Source organism: Crocuta crocuta, unplaced genomic scaffold (genome assembly GCF_008692635.1).
Source record: "Crocuta crocuta isolate KB4526 unplaced genomic scaffold, BGI_CrCroc_1.0 scaffold692, whole genome shotgun sequence".
Taxonomy (NCBI): domain Eukaryota; kingdom Metazoa; phylum Chordata; class Mammalia; order Carnivora; family Hyaenidae; genus Crocuta; species Crocuta crocuta.
In genome coordinates, this window is record NW_027532877.1 from 654,995 (window position 1) to 669,726 (window position 14,732).

At 49.3% G+C, this 14,732-nt stretch overlaps 1 pseudogene; it reads left to right on the forward strand.

Moving 5' to 3' along the window:
• The first annotated feature begins 4,598 nt into the window (after nt 1-4,598).
• Nucleotides 4,599-9,782, forward strand: LOC144216311 (small ribosomal subunit protein eS1-like; annotated as a pseudogene).
• Nucleotides 9,783-14,732: the final 4,950 nt, after the last annotated feature.

Sequence of the window (14,732 nt, forward strand, 5' to 3'; positions counted from 1 at the left end):
GTAAGATCCCTTGCGGCTTCTGCTGGACCTCTTGGCCACCCTGAGACGGCCATGCTGTGAGGAAGCCCAGGGGAGCCAGGGGGAGGGGCACGTGAAGAGAGGGACACAACTGTCCCACAACCATTCCAGAAATCCTAGCTTAGACACGTGGCGGAAAGAAGCCATCTTGGGTTTTCCAGCCCCAACAGATGCCATGTGGAGAAGAAACAGAGACTTGGGGGAAGTCTTTTTGTTTGCTTGCTTGTTTTAATGCAGCAATAGAGAACTAGAACCATTTATTTCAAAGGACAAAAAGCTTGGAGGCTTTGCTAGCCTGAGCCATGTGGTCAGCTCATTGGCGGGAGGGATGGCATTCTCATTAGCTTGTCTGAACCTCTAGCGCATGCATACGGTTTAGGAAAAAACACTCACGAACAACAGCACAGCACATCTGTCGTGGTGCCTCCCAGCTGTGTGGCCCTGAGCATGTGGCTTCGCTTTCCTGGACTTCAGCGAGCTCATTAGGAAAATGGAAAAAAATGGACTGGCTTGAATGAGACCCGAGCATCTGAAGCACTTAGCACGTCGCCTGGCACGGAGCAAATGCTGGACAAACATTACGTGTCATTAGTACAAACCTCATGGTCCGCATCTTTCCTGTCTGACGAAAGGAAACAATAACGCCTGGTCCACCCACCTGTCAGAATGGAAAGGATCAGAGAGCTTTCAGAGGGGCTCGGCGCCTCCCCTCTGAGTCCCAGGCTCTCTCCGAGCCCCAGCCCTAAAGGTGGTGTTGGGGTAGAGAGGCCTGTGCTGAGCTCCAGGCTTAAGAGAAGCAACGAGCGCATGAGGGATGATCGGGAACTTGAGGCAGGATCTTCAGAGTTGGGACATTTTCCAAGCTGAGCCCAAGAGTCTTGGCTGGTGGAAACCTGTGCTCCTCCCCCCCGCCCCCCGCCCCCCACAGCCCCAGCCCCCGTCCGGCCCCGATCTGGACTTGGCGTGCAAGGCTCCAAGCTGAGGTGTCCATCGGAAACATAGCCCCACGCACTAGAGCCACAGAGCCGGGCTTGGAAGGCGTCCGGGCACAGGCTTCCCCGGGCCGGATCGCCCTCTCTTAACGCCCAGCAAACCCTTCAAATGCGGCTCGTGGGAAGACTGCCTGACCCGAGTCTTTCACTGCTGAGATGTGCGTGGGGGAAGGAAAAGAAAGACTGGCCCCAAGAGTGGCTGTAGGCGCTATACTCCGCACTCCCCAACTCCCTCTGGTCCTTCCTGCCGGTCTCCCCTCTCAGGGGCACCGAGAGGTTAAATACTGCACTCGGCTCTTATCCATTTTGTCCTTTTCTTTGGGCTTCAAGAAGGTGGGTGTCTCTGTTTATCCTCGAGTCAGGAGCAAATGGGACTGGAAGTGGCCATCCATAGCTCATCACATGATTACAGCCCACAATCTGTTACTCTCACTCGTCGCCTCGGTAACTTCCAGAGCCCGGAAGGAAAAAAACAGTCCCAATTGCCAATGGGGGGTGGGAAAAATAGTAACAATAACAGTAATAATAATAATTAATAATAATTGATGAAACCAGCTCTTGTGAAGCCAGTGATGAGGCCATATGCCAGGTGCTTCACACCCGTTGTCTCCCGTGAGCCTTCCTTGAAGCCCTGTGACATAGTCTCATGAGTCCCATTTTACAGATGAGGAAACTGAGGTCCAGAGAAGGGAAGTGATTTGCCCAGGGTCGTACAGCAATTTAAATCCAGGTCCCAGACCCCAAAGTTGCCAGGTAAATCTTCTATGGACAGTGTCACATTTCTAGCTACAATCTGGGCCACATGCAATGAAAAAGAGGGTTTTTTTCACGACAACATGCAAGAGACCGAGGCATAACGATGGACGCTAAGGGGCTGGTATTTGTGGAACATGTCGATGCGTCATGAGGACGGTGGAGCAGAAAATCTGGAACCGACCCACCCAAATGTAGCCCACAGTTTGGTGGACAGTTTGCAAGCACGGACGCTCTTCTCCGTTCGTCTGCAACCTGACCTTCAGGCTCTTCCTGGGAGAAGGTGGGACCTGTTCACCACCCCTTGAATGCGAGCTGACCACATGACTCGCTTGAGCCAATAGAATTTTAGCCAATAGAATGAGGGAGAAGCAAGTCTATGCCCTTAGGAGCCAAGGCCCCAAGATGCATTGCAGCGTCTTCTCTTCCCCGGAGGACGCCTCGCACCCCGGCCGCTCTGGGACCAAGCCCCACCGAGCTGGCTGGGGAGAGACTACACGGGGCACAGAGACAGCAGCAGGAGGCATTGTAGATCAGCCCCAACCCACCTGCAGCTGGCCAGCGGAACATCAGCAGAAACCCGCCTGGCCGAGCCCCCCGCAACCTACTGCCTTGCAGAGTCACGAGCTGCGAAGTCAGCAGATCCAGTGACGACACCTTTGAGCCGCTATTGATGACACTTGCACAGACTCTTCTGTCCTGCATGCAGGTGATTCTCATCCCCGTGGTGCGACTCCAGCGGGGCCTGGGGGGCGGGGGAGCTCTGGATCGGTTCCATGAACACAACTGCACAGAGTGACAAGAAAGGCTGGCGCTTAGGAAATACCTATTATGTGTCACCTATTGTCCCAAGAATGCCCAGGTGCTAACTCATCTAATCCCCTCAAGGCCCCTCTGTGGTTCCCACGTACTGCCAACCCCATTTTACAAACGGGAAACTGAGGAACAGAGAGGCTAAATAACTTGCCCAGAGTCACACAGGAAATAGGCAGTGCAGCTGGTACAAGACCCGGGCCCTCTGGGTCTAGAGATTGTGTTTTATTTTTTAAAAAATTTTAAATGCTTTTTTATTTATTTCTGAGAGAGAGAGAGAGATAGTGTGAGCAGGGGAGGGGCAGAGAGAGAGAGAGACACAGAATCTGAAGCAGGCTCCAGGCTCTGAGCTGTCAGCACAGAGCCCGACACGGGCCTCGAACCCACAAACCGTGAGATCATGACCTGAGCCAAAGTTGGACGCTTAACCGACTGAGCCACCCAGGCGCCCCTAGAGACTGTGTTTTAAAAGCCAGATCACGGATGCTGCGCTGAGTAAGCCTGCTGCCTGCTCCAGCTCACGCCACAGCTCATTATGAACTTGGCAAGTGAGTTCATTTCTCTGGGACTAAATTTCCCCATCTGTATAATGGGGATAATAGTATCTCCCTTATGGGGTTACTGGGAGATGAAACGAGATTGCGCACCCAGTGGTGTTCAGTAAATATCAGCTATAATAACGATTAGTTGCTTTATATGTAATGCAAATGTTTAATTATAGAAATATTGCAGTAATAGGGGTGCCTGGGTGGCTCAGTCAGTTAAGCGTCGGACTGTGGCTCAGGTCATGGTCTCATGATTTGTGAGTTCGAGTCCTGTGTTGAGCTCTGTACTGACAGCTCAGAGCCTGGAGTCTGTGTCTCCCTCTCCCTCTCTCTCTTTCTCTCTCTCATAAATAAATATTAAAAAATTATTTTAGAAAAGGAAATAGTGTAATAATGAATCACTAACTATTTTATCTATCAGTACACTATAATTACTGGTCATGCTGTTATTTGGAGTCATCAAATTCTTTTTTTTTTTAATGTTTTATTTATTTCTAGGAGAGAGAGAGAGAGACAGCGTGAGCAGGGGAGGGTCAGAGAGAGAGGGAGTCACAGACTCTGAAACAGGCTCCAGGCTCTGAGCTGGCAGTCGGCACAGAGCCCGACGCGGGGCTCGAACCCACAAACCGCGAGATCGTGACCTAAGCAAAAGTCGGATGCTTAACCGACTAAGCCACCCAGGCACCCCAGGAGTCATCAAATTCTAGCACACATAATGACTGTCCCCTACAATTCTCACTGGTCTCAGTTTTGACTCTGCTGCTGTCACTGATTTTTCTTCAGATGTTCCAAACTTTCACTGAGTCCACAAAGTACGCTGACATCCTGCAACATCTTAAGGAAGCAGAAAGGCAGAACCTAGCGGGGCCTCAGCCTGACTTCTCTATAGATCCGAAGCCTGTGTTCCTTCAGGTATCCCTGACATCCTTGGGTTCTGGGGAGTCTTTGGCTCTCCAGAAACCGCCTGGAAACAAAGATTGGCCTCCTGTGTTTTCAGATGTTGGGGTCTGAAGGGCAAACAAACTTAAAAGTATACATTTCCAGCATTTGGGCCATGAGGCTAGTGGGAAACTCCTAAGATTCCCAGTTAAGCTCTGTGATGACTGTTTGACCAGCCCAAGATGACGGCCACCATCAGCAACCACATGAGGAGGGGTTGGAGGGCATTCTCGATGACCAGTTGAGACGGGCAGGGAAACCCATGTATCCCCCCTTCGGGGCTGGGGGACTCAGACAGAGTGGCAGGAAGTCGACTAAACTTATGGTTTGCCCGCCTCCAGCAGGCTTGGTCAGCATGGAGATGCGTCTTCTGGGTCCTTCTTCAAGGGAGGACTTGCTGTCCAGCTGCAGGGAGGGAGGTCAGCAGATGGCCCCCAGCAGCCAGTCCCTTCAGGTCTCTCTCAGCTGCAGGGAGCCACCTGGCCCAAAGTTACGCCCTTTGAGGGGCCCAGGATGGAGGAATAAATGCCCAGCCAGTATGGCCCTGACGCAGGATGCCTGTGGCACAATATTCACTCCCGGACGCCTCATCAAGCCAGCCAGCGTCTTCGGCAGGTCCGCACTGAAGATCATTCTTTCCTTCTGTCCAGTGCTGCTTTCACCTCTTCTTTCATGGGCGTTGAGGCTTCATAAACACCCTGCACCCCAAACGCTGCCTCAGGGTCTGCTTCCAGAAAACCCAGCCTGAGACACAGATGCGTAACCTCTTCCAATCTCCAACCCACCCCACTTCCGCCCACGCCAGGTCTTGCCAAACAAGGTATCGGCATTTCTTTTGACATCAGCACGCACCCCCACCTGCTTACCTGGGCGCTTAACTCCATCTTGCACCTGCAATCTAGACTGTCCTTGCCATGAGTCGGTCACCACTTCCTTGGGTAATATGGGCTCAGAACAGAAATGCTGGCAAGTCTCTCTTAACCCACCACCTTGAACTCCCTACGTGGTCCTCCAGCAAGATGAGATCATCTCCATCCTACAGAGGAAGAAATTGAGGCTCGGAGAGGTGGGACACATGAGTTGTCCGTTAAGGATTCAAAGTCCAGTTTTCCACCTCCAAAGATAAAGCTGAGTAGTTTGTGTGCCCATGCACATTTCTCCCTGAAGATCCACTCACTGGATACTTTTTGGCTTCAAATCTTGGGAAAGTGAGGGAGAGAAAGGCAGGGTAACTTGGTGGCTAAAGGTTCAGCACTGGTGGGAGATGGTCTGCATTCATACCCCATCTCCATGACACACAAGCTCTGTGACATTGGCCTGTGATATAACCTCTCTGAGCCTCTGTCTTCTTGTCTATAGAATGGGGGTGATGGTAGTTCCTACCTCAAAGTTCAGTCATGAGGATTAGGAACTTCATACATGCACTGTACTCAGAAGAGTGCCAGCCACATAGAAAGGCTTCAGTAAATGTTGGATGCAACTATTAGAGACTAATTCTTGGAGACCCACAATGCCTGCACATTCTATGCCAAAGAAAGGTGCTATGAAACCCAGTTTATGCATCAGTGAAGAGGGACCCCATTACAGGCTTCTTATAAAGGTTAAGAAATAGTATATGCCTAAGGTCTTGGGCAAAATGACCACTCAATGAAATGTAGGGAGGATAATGATGGGAATGGTTGGTCCTCTGTGATCTCAGAAGATCCCAAGACTGAGCCTCAACTTTTGTTCTCTATTTCCAGTGCATGGACAGAATTGTTCCTTTAGCAGTGACTTGGCTTTGCAGATGAAAAAAAAAAATGTGTTTATTTCATTTTTGGCCAGAGCGTTTACAACTCATCACAAAACTGTTGATTGTCCTGGAGTCAGCCTGGCCCTTAGATCTGAGCTACAGGGGACCCAGCCCCAGCCCCCACACTTTGAACTACCTTCCTTGAAATTTTCTAAGTCCCCTGTGATGCCTGGGACCAGACATCCCTGCTGTCTGAGCAGAGGATCGAGTTTGGATGGGACCCACATGGGTCCTGGTCCATATTACTGCCCTTTGTGGGTCTCTGACCCCCTGACCCACATGTGAGACCAACCAGACGCCTTGAGGAGCTCCAGGAGTTGAGCCTCTGGGGCTGTCACAGGGCCCCATGGCCAGCCTAGTTCCAAAAGGGCAGCTTGGGGTTCTGACCATTCCCACAGGCCTGTGTGACATTTCTTTCATGAACCCGTGCCACTCAAATGGTCCACACATGCCAATTTCAGGCAACTCAAATCATTTATAGACAGGGCTCTGCAAAAAATATTTGTCCGGGGGCCTCTTACATATTTTGGGTGCAGCCCCACCTGTGGCAGTCAGAATTTGTCCTTGTCACTCTTGTGTTCCTTTTTATATAAAGATACTTGTCTTTAATAAGATTACCGGGGAAGAAAAACAAGTTTGCTTTAAGGAATGCTGCTTGCTGGAGACATCATTTCCAAACATGAAATAGGCACAACAGAAGTAGAATAAAGGAAATCGATTTTGGAAGTGAGATGTGTGGGGACCTCTGATCTAGCACAACGCTTTACGCTACAGATGGGGAAACTGAGCCCTGGCGCGTCGATCTTAATTGCCCAGCGTCACCCATGGTCATCTGGCCACATTCTACACTTGTAGGAAGCTTGAGACTCGCTGACAAGCACGAGTAATTGATTGGTAATAAAAGCAGTCACCCATGGCCTGAGACCGAGTTTACAACCCCGATGCTAATGGACCCCGGAGAGGCAGAGGGTGCTGGTAACGACTTTCCCCTCATCTCCTAGGGCTAATGGCTTTATGGAGGCCATAAACTACCGAGTATTCCAATGATGAGAGTGACCTCCCTTGGCCAAATGACCCTCCCTACCTTGATTGACATGCAGCCTGGCATTCCTTAGATGGGTAAGAACCAGCCTTTCTCTGGGCCCATGGCCTGAACCACCAGAGTCCACCAGACTCCACTGCCAATCTCCCAGATGTCTTGGAAAGTTGTCATCTCGCCCATCTTGCTCGCCCATCTTGACTCAAGGCAGGAATAGTTCAGCTTCTATAGCAAATACACAGCTTAGTCCAAACTCAGCTCTTGGATAGTTATCCCATCTCTTGCTATGGCTTGGAAGACAGAGGAAGCGCCATTAGCCCCTTCTAGTTCTGAGGTTATCATTCATTCACTCAGTCATTCATTCAGCTCATTTTATTTGTTTTTATGTCTTTATTTTATTTTGAGAGACAGACAGAGAGCGAGCAGGAGAGAGGCAGAGAGAGAGGGAGGCACAGAATCCGAAGCAGGCTCCAGGCTCTGAGCTGTCAGCACAGAGCCCAACATGGGGCTCGAACCCATGGACTGTGAGATCGTGACCTGAGCCGAAGTCAGACGCTTAACCGACTGAGCCACCCAGGTGCCCCTCACTCAGCTCATTTTAGTAAATGTGTCAGCCAGCCTCCAGCATGGTCCCCAACCGTGTCTGCGGTCTAGACTGAAAGCCCTTGTAGAAGACCCTCCCCCATGGAAAGGGGCTGACCTGGGTGACCAGGAAATTTTTGTAGAGATAACAGAGTGACTTCTGAGGCTCGTTCATTAAAGATACTTCCAGCCTGTCCCCTCTTTTGGATCACTTGTCTGGGGGAGGCCACTTGTCTTGGCTGTTGCGAGGACACCCAAACAGCCTTGTAGGAAATCCACATCACAAGGAGGTGAGGCCCCTTCCTGTCAGCAGCAACCATGCCTTCAGCCACGTGCAGGAAACACCTTGGAAATGGAGCCTCCAGCCTCAGGCAAGCCTTCGGATGAGACCACGGCTCTCACTGATGTTCTGATCGCAATCTCATGAGACACCCTGAGCCAGACCTGCCCAGCCAACCCACTTCCAGATTTTTGACCCACAGAAACTGAGATGACAAATGTGTATTGCTTTAAATTGCTACATGTGGGGGTAATTAGTTCCACAGCAAATAACGACCGATACAACAAATGCCCCTTGGGTGCCAGGCCCTGAAGTAGGGACTAGTGTGCAAAAATGGACAAAGCAAATATAGCCTCTGCCCTCCCAGAGTCCAGAAGCAACTTTTACAAAGAGGGTGCAGTCAGCCTGTCAGGATCGAGACCGGATACAAATTGGGGTCCAATACCAATGCAGCCAAAATATCATTTTTCCTAGGAAGCAAAGTTAAAGCAACGACTTTCACTTTATTGTTCTGTATTGCTTGATTGCCTTTTCACAAACACATGCTGCTTTTAAAGTAACTTCTATCGGGGCGTCTTCTCGTAAATACTTCTCGGGAGCATTTAATTGATACACATTTTTTGAAAGTCTTCTTGGCAGCATTTATTCAAAAATATCATAAAAACGTGCATACCCTTTGGCTCAGCCATTCCACTTAAATTAATTTATTATAAAGAAATCTGCAGAGCCCCTTTGGCTCCCCCAGCAGCACCAAGGTGGTTGGCAAGAACAAGCAAATTACGAGAGGTGGTAAAAAGGGAACAAAGAAGAAAGTGGGGGGTCCATTTTCTTTTTTTATGTTTATTTTTGAGAGAGAGAGCGAGCATGATTGGGGGAGGGACAGAGAGAGGGAGAGAGAGAGAGAGAGAGAGAGAGAGAGAGAGACAGAATCTGAAGCAGGCTCCAGGCTCCAAGCTGTCAACACAGAGCCCAACATGGGGCTCGAACTCATGAACTGTGAGATCATGACCTGAGCCGAAGTCAGCTTCTTAACTGACTGAGCCACCCAGGTGCCCCTGACCCATTTTCTAAGAAAAAGTGACATGATGTGAAAACACCAGCTATGTTCAATGTAAGAAATATTGGAAAAATGCTAGACATGAGAACTCAAGGAACCAAAATCGCACCTGATGGTCTCAAGAGTAGTGTTTTTGAGATGAGCCTTGCTGATCTGCAGAATGATGAAGTCGCATTTAGAAAACTCAAGTGAATTATTGAGGATGGTCAGGGCAAAAACTGCCTGACTAATTTCCATGGAATCGATCTCACCTGTGACAAAATGTGTTCCCTGGTCAAAACACAGCAGACCATGACTGAAGCTCATGTTGATGTCATAACTACTGATGGTTGGGGCGCCTGGGTGGCTCAGCCTGTGAAGTGCCCAACTTCAGCTCAGGTCATGATCTCACGGTTCGTAGGTTCGAGCCCTGCATCGGACTCTGTGTTGACAGCTAGCTCAGAGCCTGGAGCCTGTCTTTGGATTCTGTGTGTGTCTCTCTCTCTCTGACCCTCCCCTGTTCATGCTGTCTCTATCTCTCTCTCAAAAATAAATAAAACATTTTTAAAATTTTTAAAAAAACTACTGATGGTTTTTGGCTTTGTCTATTTTGTGTTGGTTTTACTACAAAACTCAACAATCAGATTGGGGGGCCCTCTTCTGCTCAGCACCAATGGGTCCACCAGATTTGGAAAGAGATGATGGATATTATGACCCAAGAGATGCAGACCAACGACTTGAAAGAAGTGGTCAGTAATTTGATTCCAGACAGCATGGGAAAAGACAAAGAAAAGCCATGCCAGGCTATTTATCCATTCCAGAATGTCTTTGTTAGAAAAGTAAAAATGCTCAAGAAGGCCAAATTTGAAGAGGGAAAGCTCATGGAGCTGCATGGCAAAGGGAATTCGTTCTGGAAAAGCTACTGGGGATGAGACCAGTGCTGACATTGAATGAGCTCATGGCTATGAGCCGCCAGTCCAAGAATCTGTTTAAAATTCACACGTTTCATGCTGACAAATAAAACATCTTATTTGTGATGTCTTTAAAAATATGCAGAAATGCATGAAAGGAGAGACATGAAAAGATGCCCACTGCGCTGCTATTCAAGAGAGCAAAAAATTGGAAATGGCTTAAATGTCAGCAATAGTAAGTCGGTTAAATTCCTATTTTATTATGGGCCATCCATCCATTGGAATCTTACGTGACAATCAAAAATGGTGATGTAGCTCTACCCTTACTTTCCAGACAGGCCATACAACAGAATGTATAGTCCAACTCCATTTTAATAAAAAGCATATATATTTATGCATAAAATTATTAGAAGGCTAAACCACAACATATTAATGATGTTATGTCTAGGTAGAGGGATTATACGTATATATATTTTTTGTTTCTTTTGGCTTGCCTGTGTGCTTTCATTTTCAGTTTAAAAACATGGATTACTACAGGAATATATAGAGTTCCAAATACATTTTTGTCAAGGTCTTTTGGATACTCATTAATTATGCTCACCAGCATGGTTCTTAGGCTGTTCATCATTCGCTGGCATGCCGGGACAGACCCACCCCTGAGTACTGACCAGCCTGTCTTCTCTCCCCTTGACCAACCAACGACTGGGGACTGGAGATATCCCCTGGGTCCCAGAATCAAACAGAGAATACAGATCACGTGTTCTCAATATACCTCCTGAGCTGCCCCCAAACGGCCCCTCTCTGCTTTCTTCAGGGAAGATCCACTCTCCAGAGAGTCGTCGGCCCACTCACCATCTCTGGCAAGCATCTCCCATCTCTGGTTCTAAGAACAGAGTGAACCAAGGACACTGATTTATTGCCCCAAGGGCCCGCGCAGAGAGCAAGCCGATGATGTTCTCCATTCGGGGTGGCCCTTGAAGGATTTGTGGCTCCGGCAGAGAAGCTTTTAAAAGACCATAAAGCGAGTTAAGTGATCAGGAATTTCATCCTATTGAAATGAAAGTAGGTGGGGAAGAGGCTAAACCTTCAAACTTGGCCAAGGTCCACCTCACAGTAATAGGAGTGAGAGAGGCAGGCGGGTGTGCTGCTTCTTACCTCAAGCAAGAGATGTCCACCTGGGCCATTTCCAACTCTGAAGTCCACCCACCTGGTCCTGGCTCTGGCTAAGATGGTTCCCATGATGGTGTGACCCCATCCCGCATCTCAGTGGCTATTCCCACCCCTCCCCTTCACTCCCTTTTAATGGGTCCATTCATCCATTTGCCTATAAGAAGTCTGCAGTAACACACTGCATGTATGGACTTTATTCTGAAGACAAGGAAGATTTCATTTATTCCTTCTAGAAGATTGCATGCCTCCTCCGGGATGTGGACGTGGCTTGGCCTGGACCAAGCACTGGGTGTGGAGCCGTGAACAAGGTCACCTGGTCCTAGAGTTGCGGAGTTCACCTTTGAGGCAGGACAGAGATGCTAAACAAGTAAATAAATAGGGAAGATGGCTTCTGATGGTGATAAGTGGGAAGAAGTAGTCTCATACGTTGGTGAATAACTGAGGCTTTGGTCCAAAGTCAGGGAAGAACTTTCTGGAGAGTGCCATTTGAGCTAAGACCTAAATAAAGCTAGAAGCTCGTAGATCATGGGAATCTTTTCGCCCACGGAGCTCAGTGACAAACTCACGCTGGTCCCTTTCACCCACACAGATGTGGGGGACCTTCTGGTCTTCTGGACCACCACATGTCATGGTGATGTTCAGGTGATCTCCATTACCCTCCATCGTACAAGAGTCTGAGATAATGAATGGAAGGGGAGGTTTGTTCAGAGGGGAAAATCTCACTAGGACCCAACCAAGCCTCAGGGCCCTGTAGGAGTGGACGTGGCACGTTGGCTGTGGTGGAAAGGAGGTCCCTGCTGGGCAGCACCAGGAAGGACAGCCAGTGCAGTCTCCAGAACTCACTAAAGCAGGACTGGACAATCTCATGCTGCCCAGATCCCACCCGGTTTGTGGATGTACCTTCAGGAAGGGGCTGATCCAGGTGTCCGTTCAGCCTCTCCGGCTGGACCTCTCCATCAGGTTCCCTTCTCTCTTTCCATCCTCAAGTTTTCTGCATCTTTTCCATCCCTCCCAGCCTGGGCATTCTTTTCTAACTTGGGACATGAGAGCTCATTCTGATCCATAATCAAAACCAAAGATACTATCTATAACCTGACTTCCCCGTGAAAGGTTGCAGGATTTTGAATTTCAAAAGCCAAGATGAGACTCTGTATTCTTTCATTTTCTGACATCTCAACTTCTCTCTAAAGCAATGAGTACCAAGGGCCTTGCTTAAATGGGGGTAGGGACTGCCCAAATGGGGGAGCAGTCATGTGTGTGTGTGTGTGTGTGTGTGTGTGTGTGTGTGTGTGTATGGCATATGTATATATATACACACCAAAAGCATATTTCACTTAGTGTTTTATTTTTTTAAGTTAACTTATTTAGGGGCGCCTGGGTGGCTCAGTCAGTTAAGCATCCAACCTGGGCTCAGGTCATGATCTCTCAGTTGTGAATTTGAGCCCCGCGTCAGGCTCTGTGCTGACAGCTCAGAGCCCGGATGTGTTTCTTATTTATTTTGAGAGAAAGACAGCACAAGCAGCAGGGGGCAGAGAGAGGGGGAGACTGCCTCATCATCATGTGTGTGGGTGGCTCAGTCAGTTAAGCCTCCTCCGACTTTTGATTTCGCCCCAGGTCATGATCTCATGGTTCCTGAGTTCGGGCCACATCAGGCTCTGCGCTGACAGTGTGGAGCCTGCTTGGGATTTTCTGTCTCTCTCTTCTCTGCCCCTCCCCTGCTCGCTTGCTCTCTCTCTCTCTCAAATTAAATAAAAATACTTAAAAAAATTACCCCATCGCATATAGAGCATCCACTGGGCACAGAGCTCAGAAGTAGAAACAGAGCAGGCATTTGCACAAGGTGCCCCTAAAGGCTGCGCAAAAGGAAAGAAGGGAAGCAGAATGACCTCCAACGGACAATCTCGGTCAACAGAAGGGGTGCGGCAGAGCAGAGATGGCTGGACCCACATGGCCAGGCCCTAGCACCTCAGCCGGAAGCCGGAAGCGAGGCAGGGTCTTGAAGGTGCCGCAGGTGGAGGCTGTGGCCTAGGGCACGGCCCACCTCTTTGGCGAAGGGAAATCAGAACGGGTCACCTCCTTGACTCTCTCATATCCTAAGCAGGGCAAGTAAATGGTACCAAAGAGATCAGAGGGGAAACAAGTCACCTGGCTCTTAGGGCTAACACAGCATCCCCGACCAGGAAACCTAAGTCGAGGCCAGAGGCACTTGGTGTTCAGGGGAGAGTACAGTGTGGAGGTCAAGTGCATAGAACCTGGGGCCGTGCTACCTGGTTTCTGACCAGCTGAGTGGCATCGATGGGTCACTCCAGCTTCACCTTCAGCCGATCGGGAAGAATAACAATACTGACCCTCTAGCTTCATTGGAAGGACTATAGAGAAGTTAGCATTTTCGAAAGCACTTAGAAAAGGCCTGGCCGGGAAACACTATTAGGTAAGTGTTAGTATGTGTCCTGGTTAAAAATGAGGCGAAAGAAGACTCCAGGCAGAAGGCACAGCCTGGGTAAGAGCCCGGACGACAGGATCAGAACAGCACGGAGTGTAACCCCCATCAGTGGGCGGAAGCCAGCCAAACGGCTGGTTCGTCAAATTCAACTCAGGCAGAATTTAATTTATTTTTCAGGCTCGGGGTTTGAAGGGAAATAACAGTCTCCGGTCTTGCCAAACAGCCCACCAGGATGGACTGTGTGATTTTCCTCTAAAATCCACCCGGATCTTACCCAGATGGACGAGCTCGAAGCTGAAAAACAATGAATGTCACCCTCCCCACAGCCCGCTCTCATTAAAGCTGCAATTTCTTCCCAAATGACCGATGTCGACACATGTTCTTGCCGCCACCCATTAAGAAAGCTTGCATGCCCTCCTCAAAGCCCCCTCCTCCTCCAGGACCCAGAGCCTCTTGCCTACCCGGCCGCGGCTATACAGGCTGCGGACCCCACCCGCTCCTTCCTGCCCCCCAACCCCTGGCCAGCCCCAGTGGAATGAGTTGCTCCATTTTGACTCCTTATCAGAGATGGAAATACTTCCCTCGAGTCTTGGTGGAGGTTTTCTGCGTCTGTGAGTCAGATGCTTAACTCTTATAGTTCTGAACTCCCAGACCCAAACCACCGGGTTCAGTTTCATCAAATCACGGGAGGGGAAGGGGAGGGGACATTAAAGGGAGGAGTAGGTCAAGAGGACCCTTAAAGTACCAATAACTCATGCCGAGGAGAATTCAGTTGCTTCCTTCTGTAACTTTAAAAAGAGGTCATTGAAGTAGCCTCTCTTCCATTCGATTAACCTTGAACCTGTCCTTGTGATAACAGTGATAATAAGCAGCAGGCGCTGGATGCTTGCTATGGATACATTTAACCCTTCCAGCAACCCACCGAGATAGAGGTTCTCATTACAGTCCCATTTGACAAACGAAGCTCAGAGAGGTAAAGTAACTCTCCCAAGGCCGCACAGCCATGTGGCGGAGAGCAGACCTTTCTGACCACAAGATTATCCCTCACACTCTAAGCCAACAGAGGAACATAGATAAATGTGCCCCTGGGGTCTGGGACAGTCTCTTCACCCCATCCTACCAAAGTTTACAGACACTACCTGAGGTGGGAGCACAGAGAGGGTGAGTCACTTACCCAGGGGCACACAGCTAGTAAGTGAGGACAGCACAACCACTTAGTCCTACTTTCTTCTTTAAGGAAGTGGGAGCTGAAAGCCCGGTTATCCCTAAAGGAGAAACGGACAACATTTTGCAGACACACGCACACCCAGCGTGGGATCCTGATGTCGCCATTTACAAGCTGTGTGACCGGGGAATAGTGGCCGCAACTCTCTGAGCTTCAAGTTCCTCCACTGTAAAATGGGGGGGGGGGGGGGGACG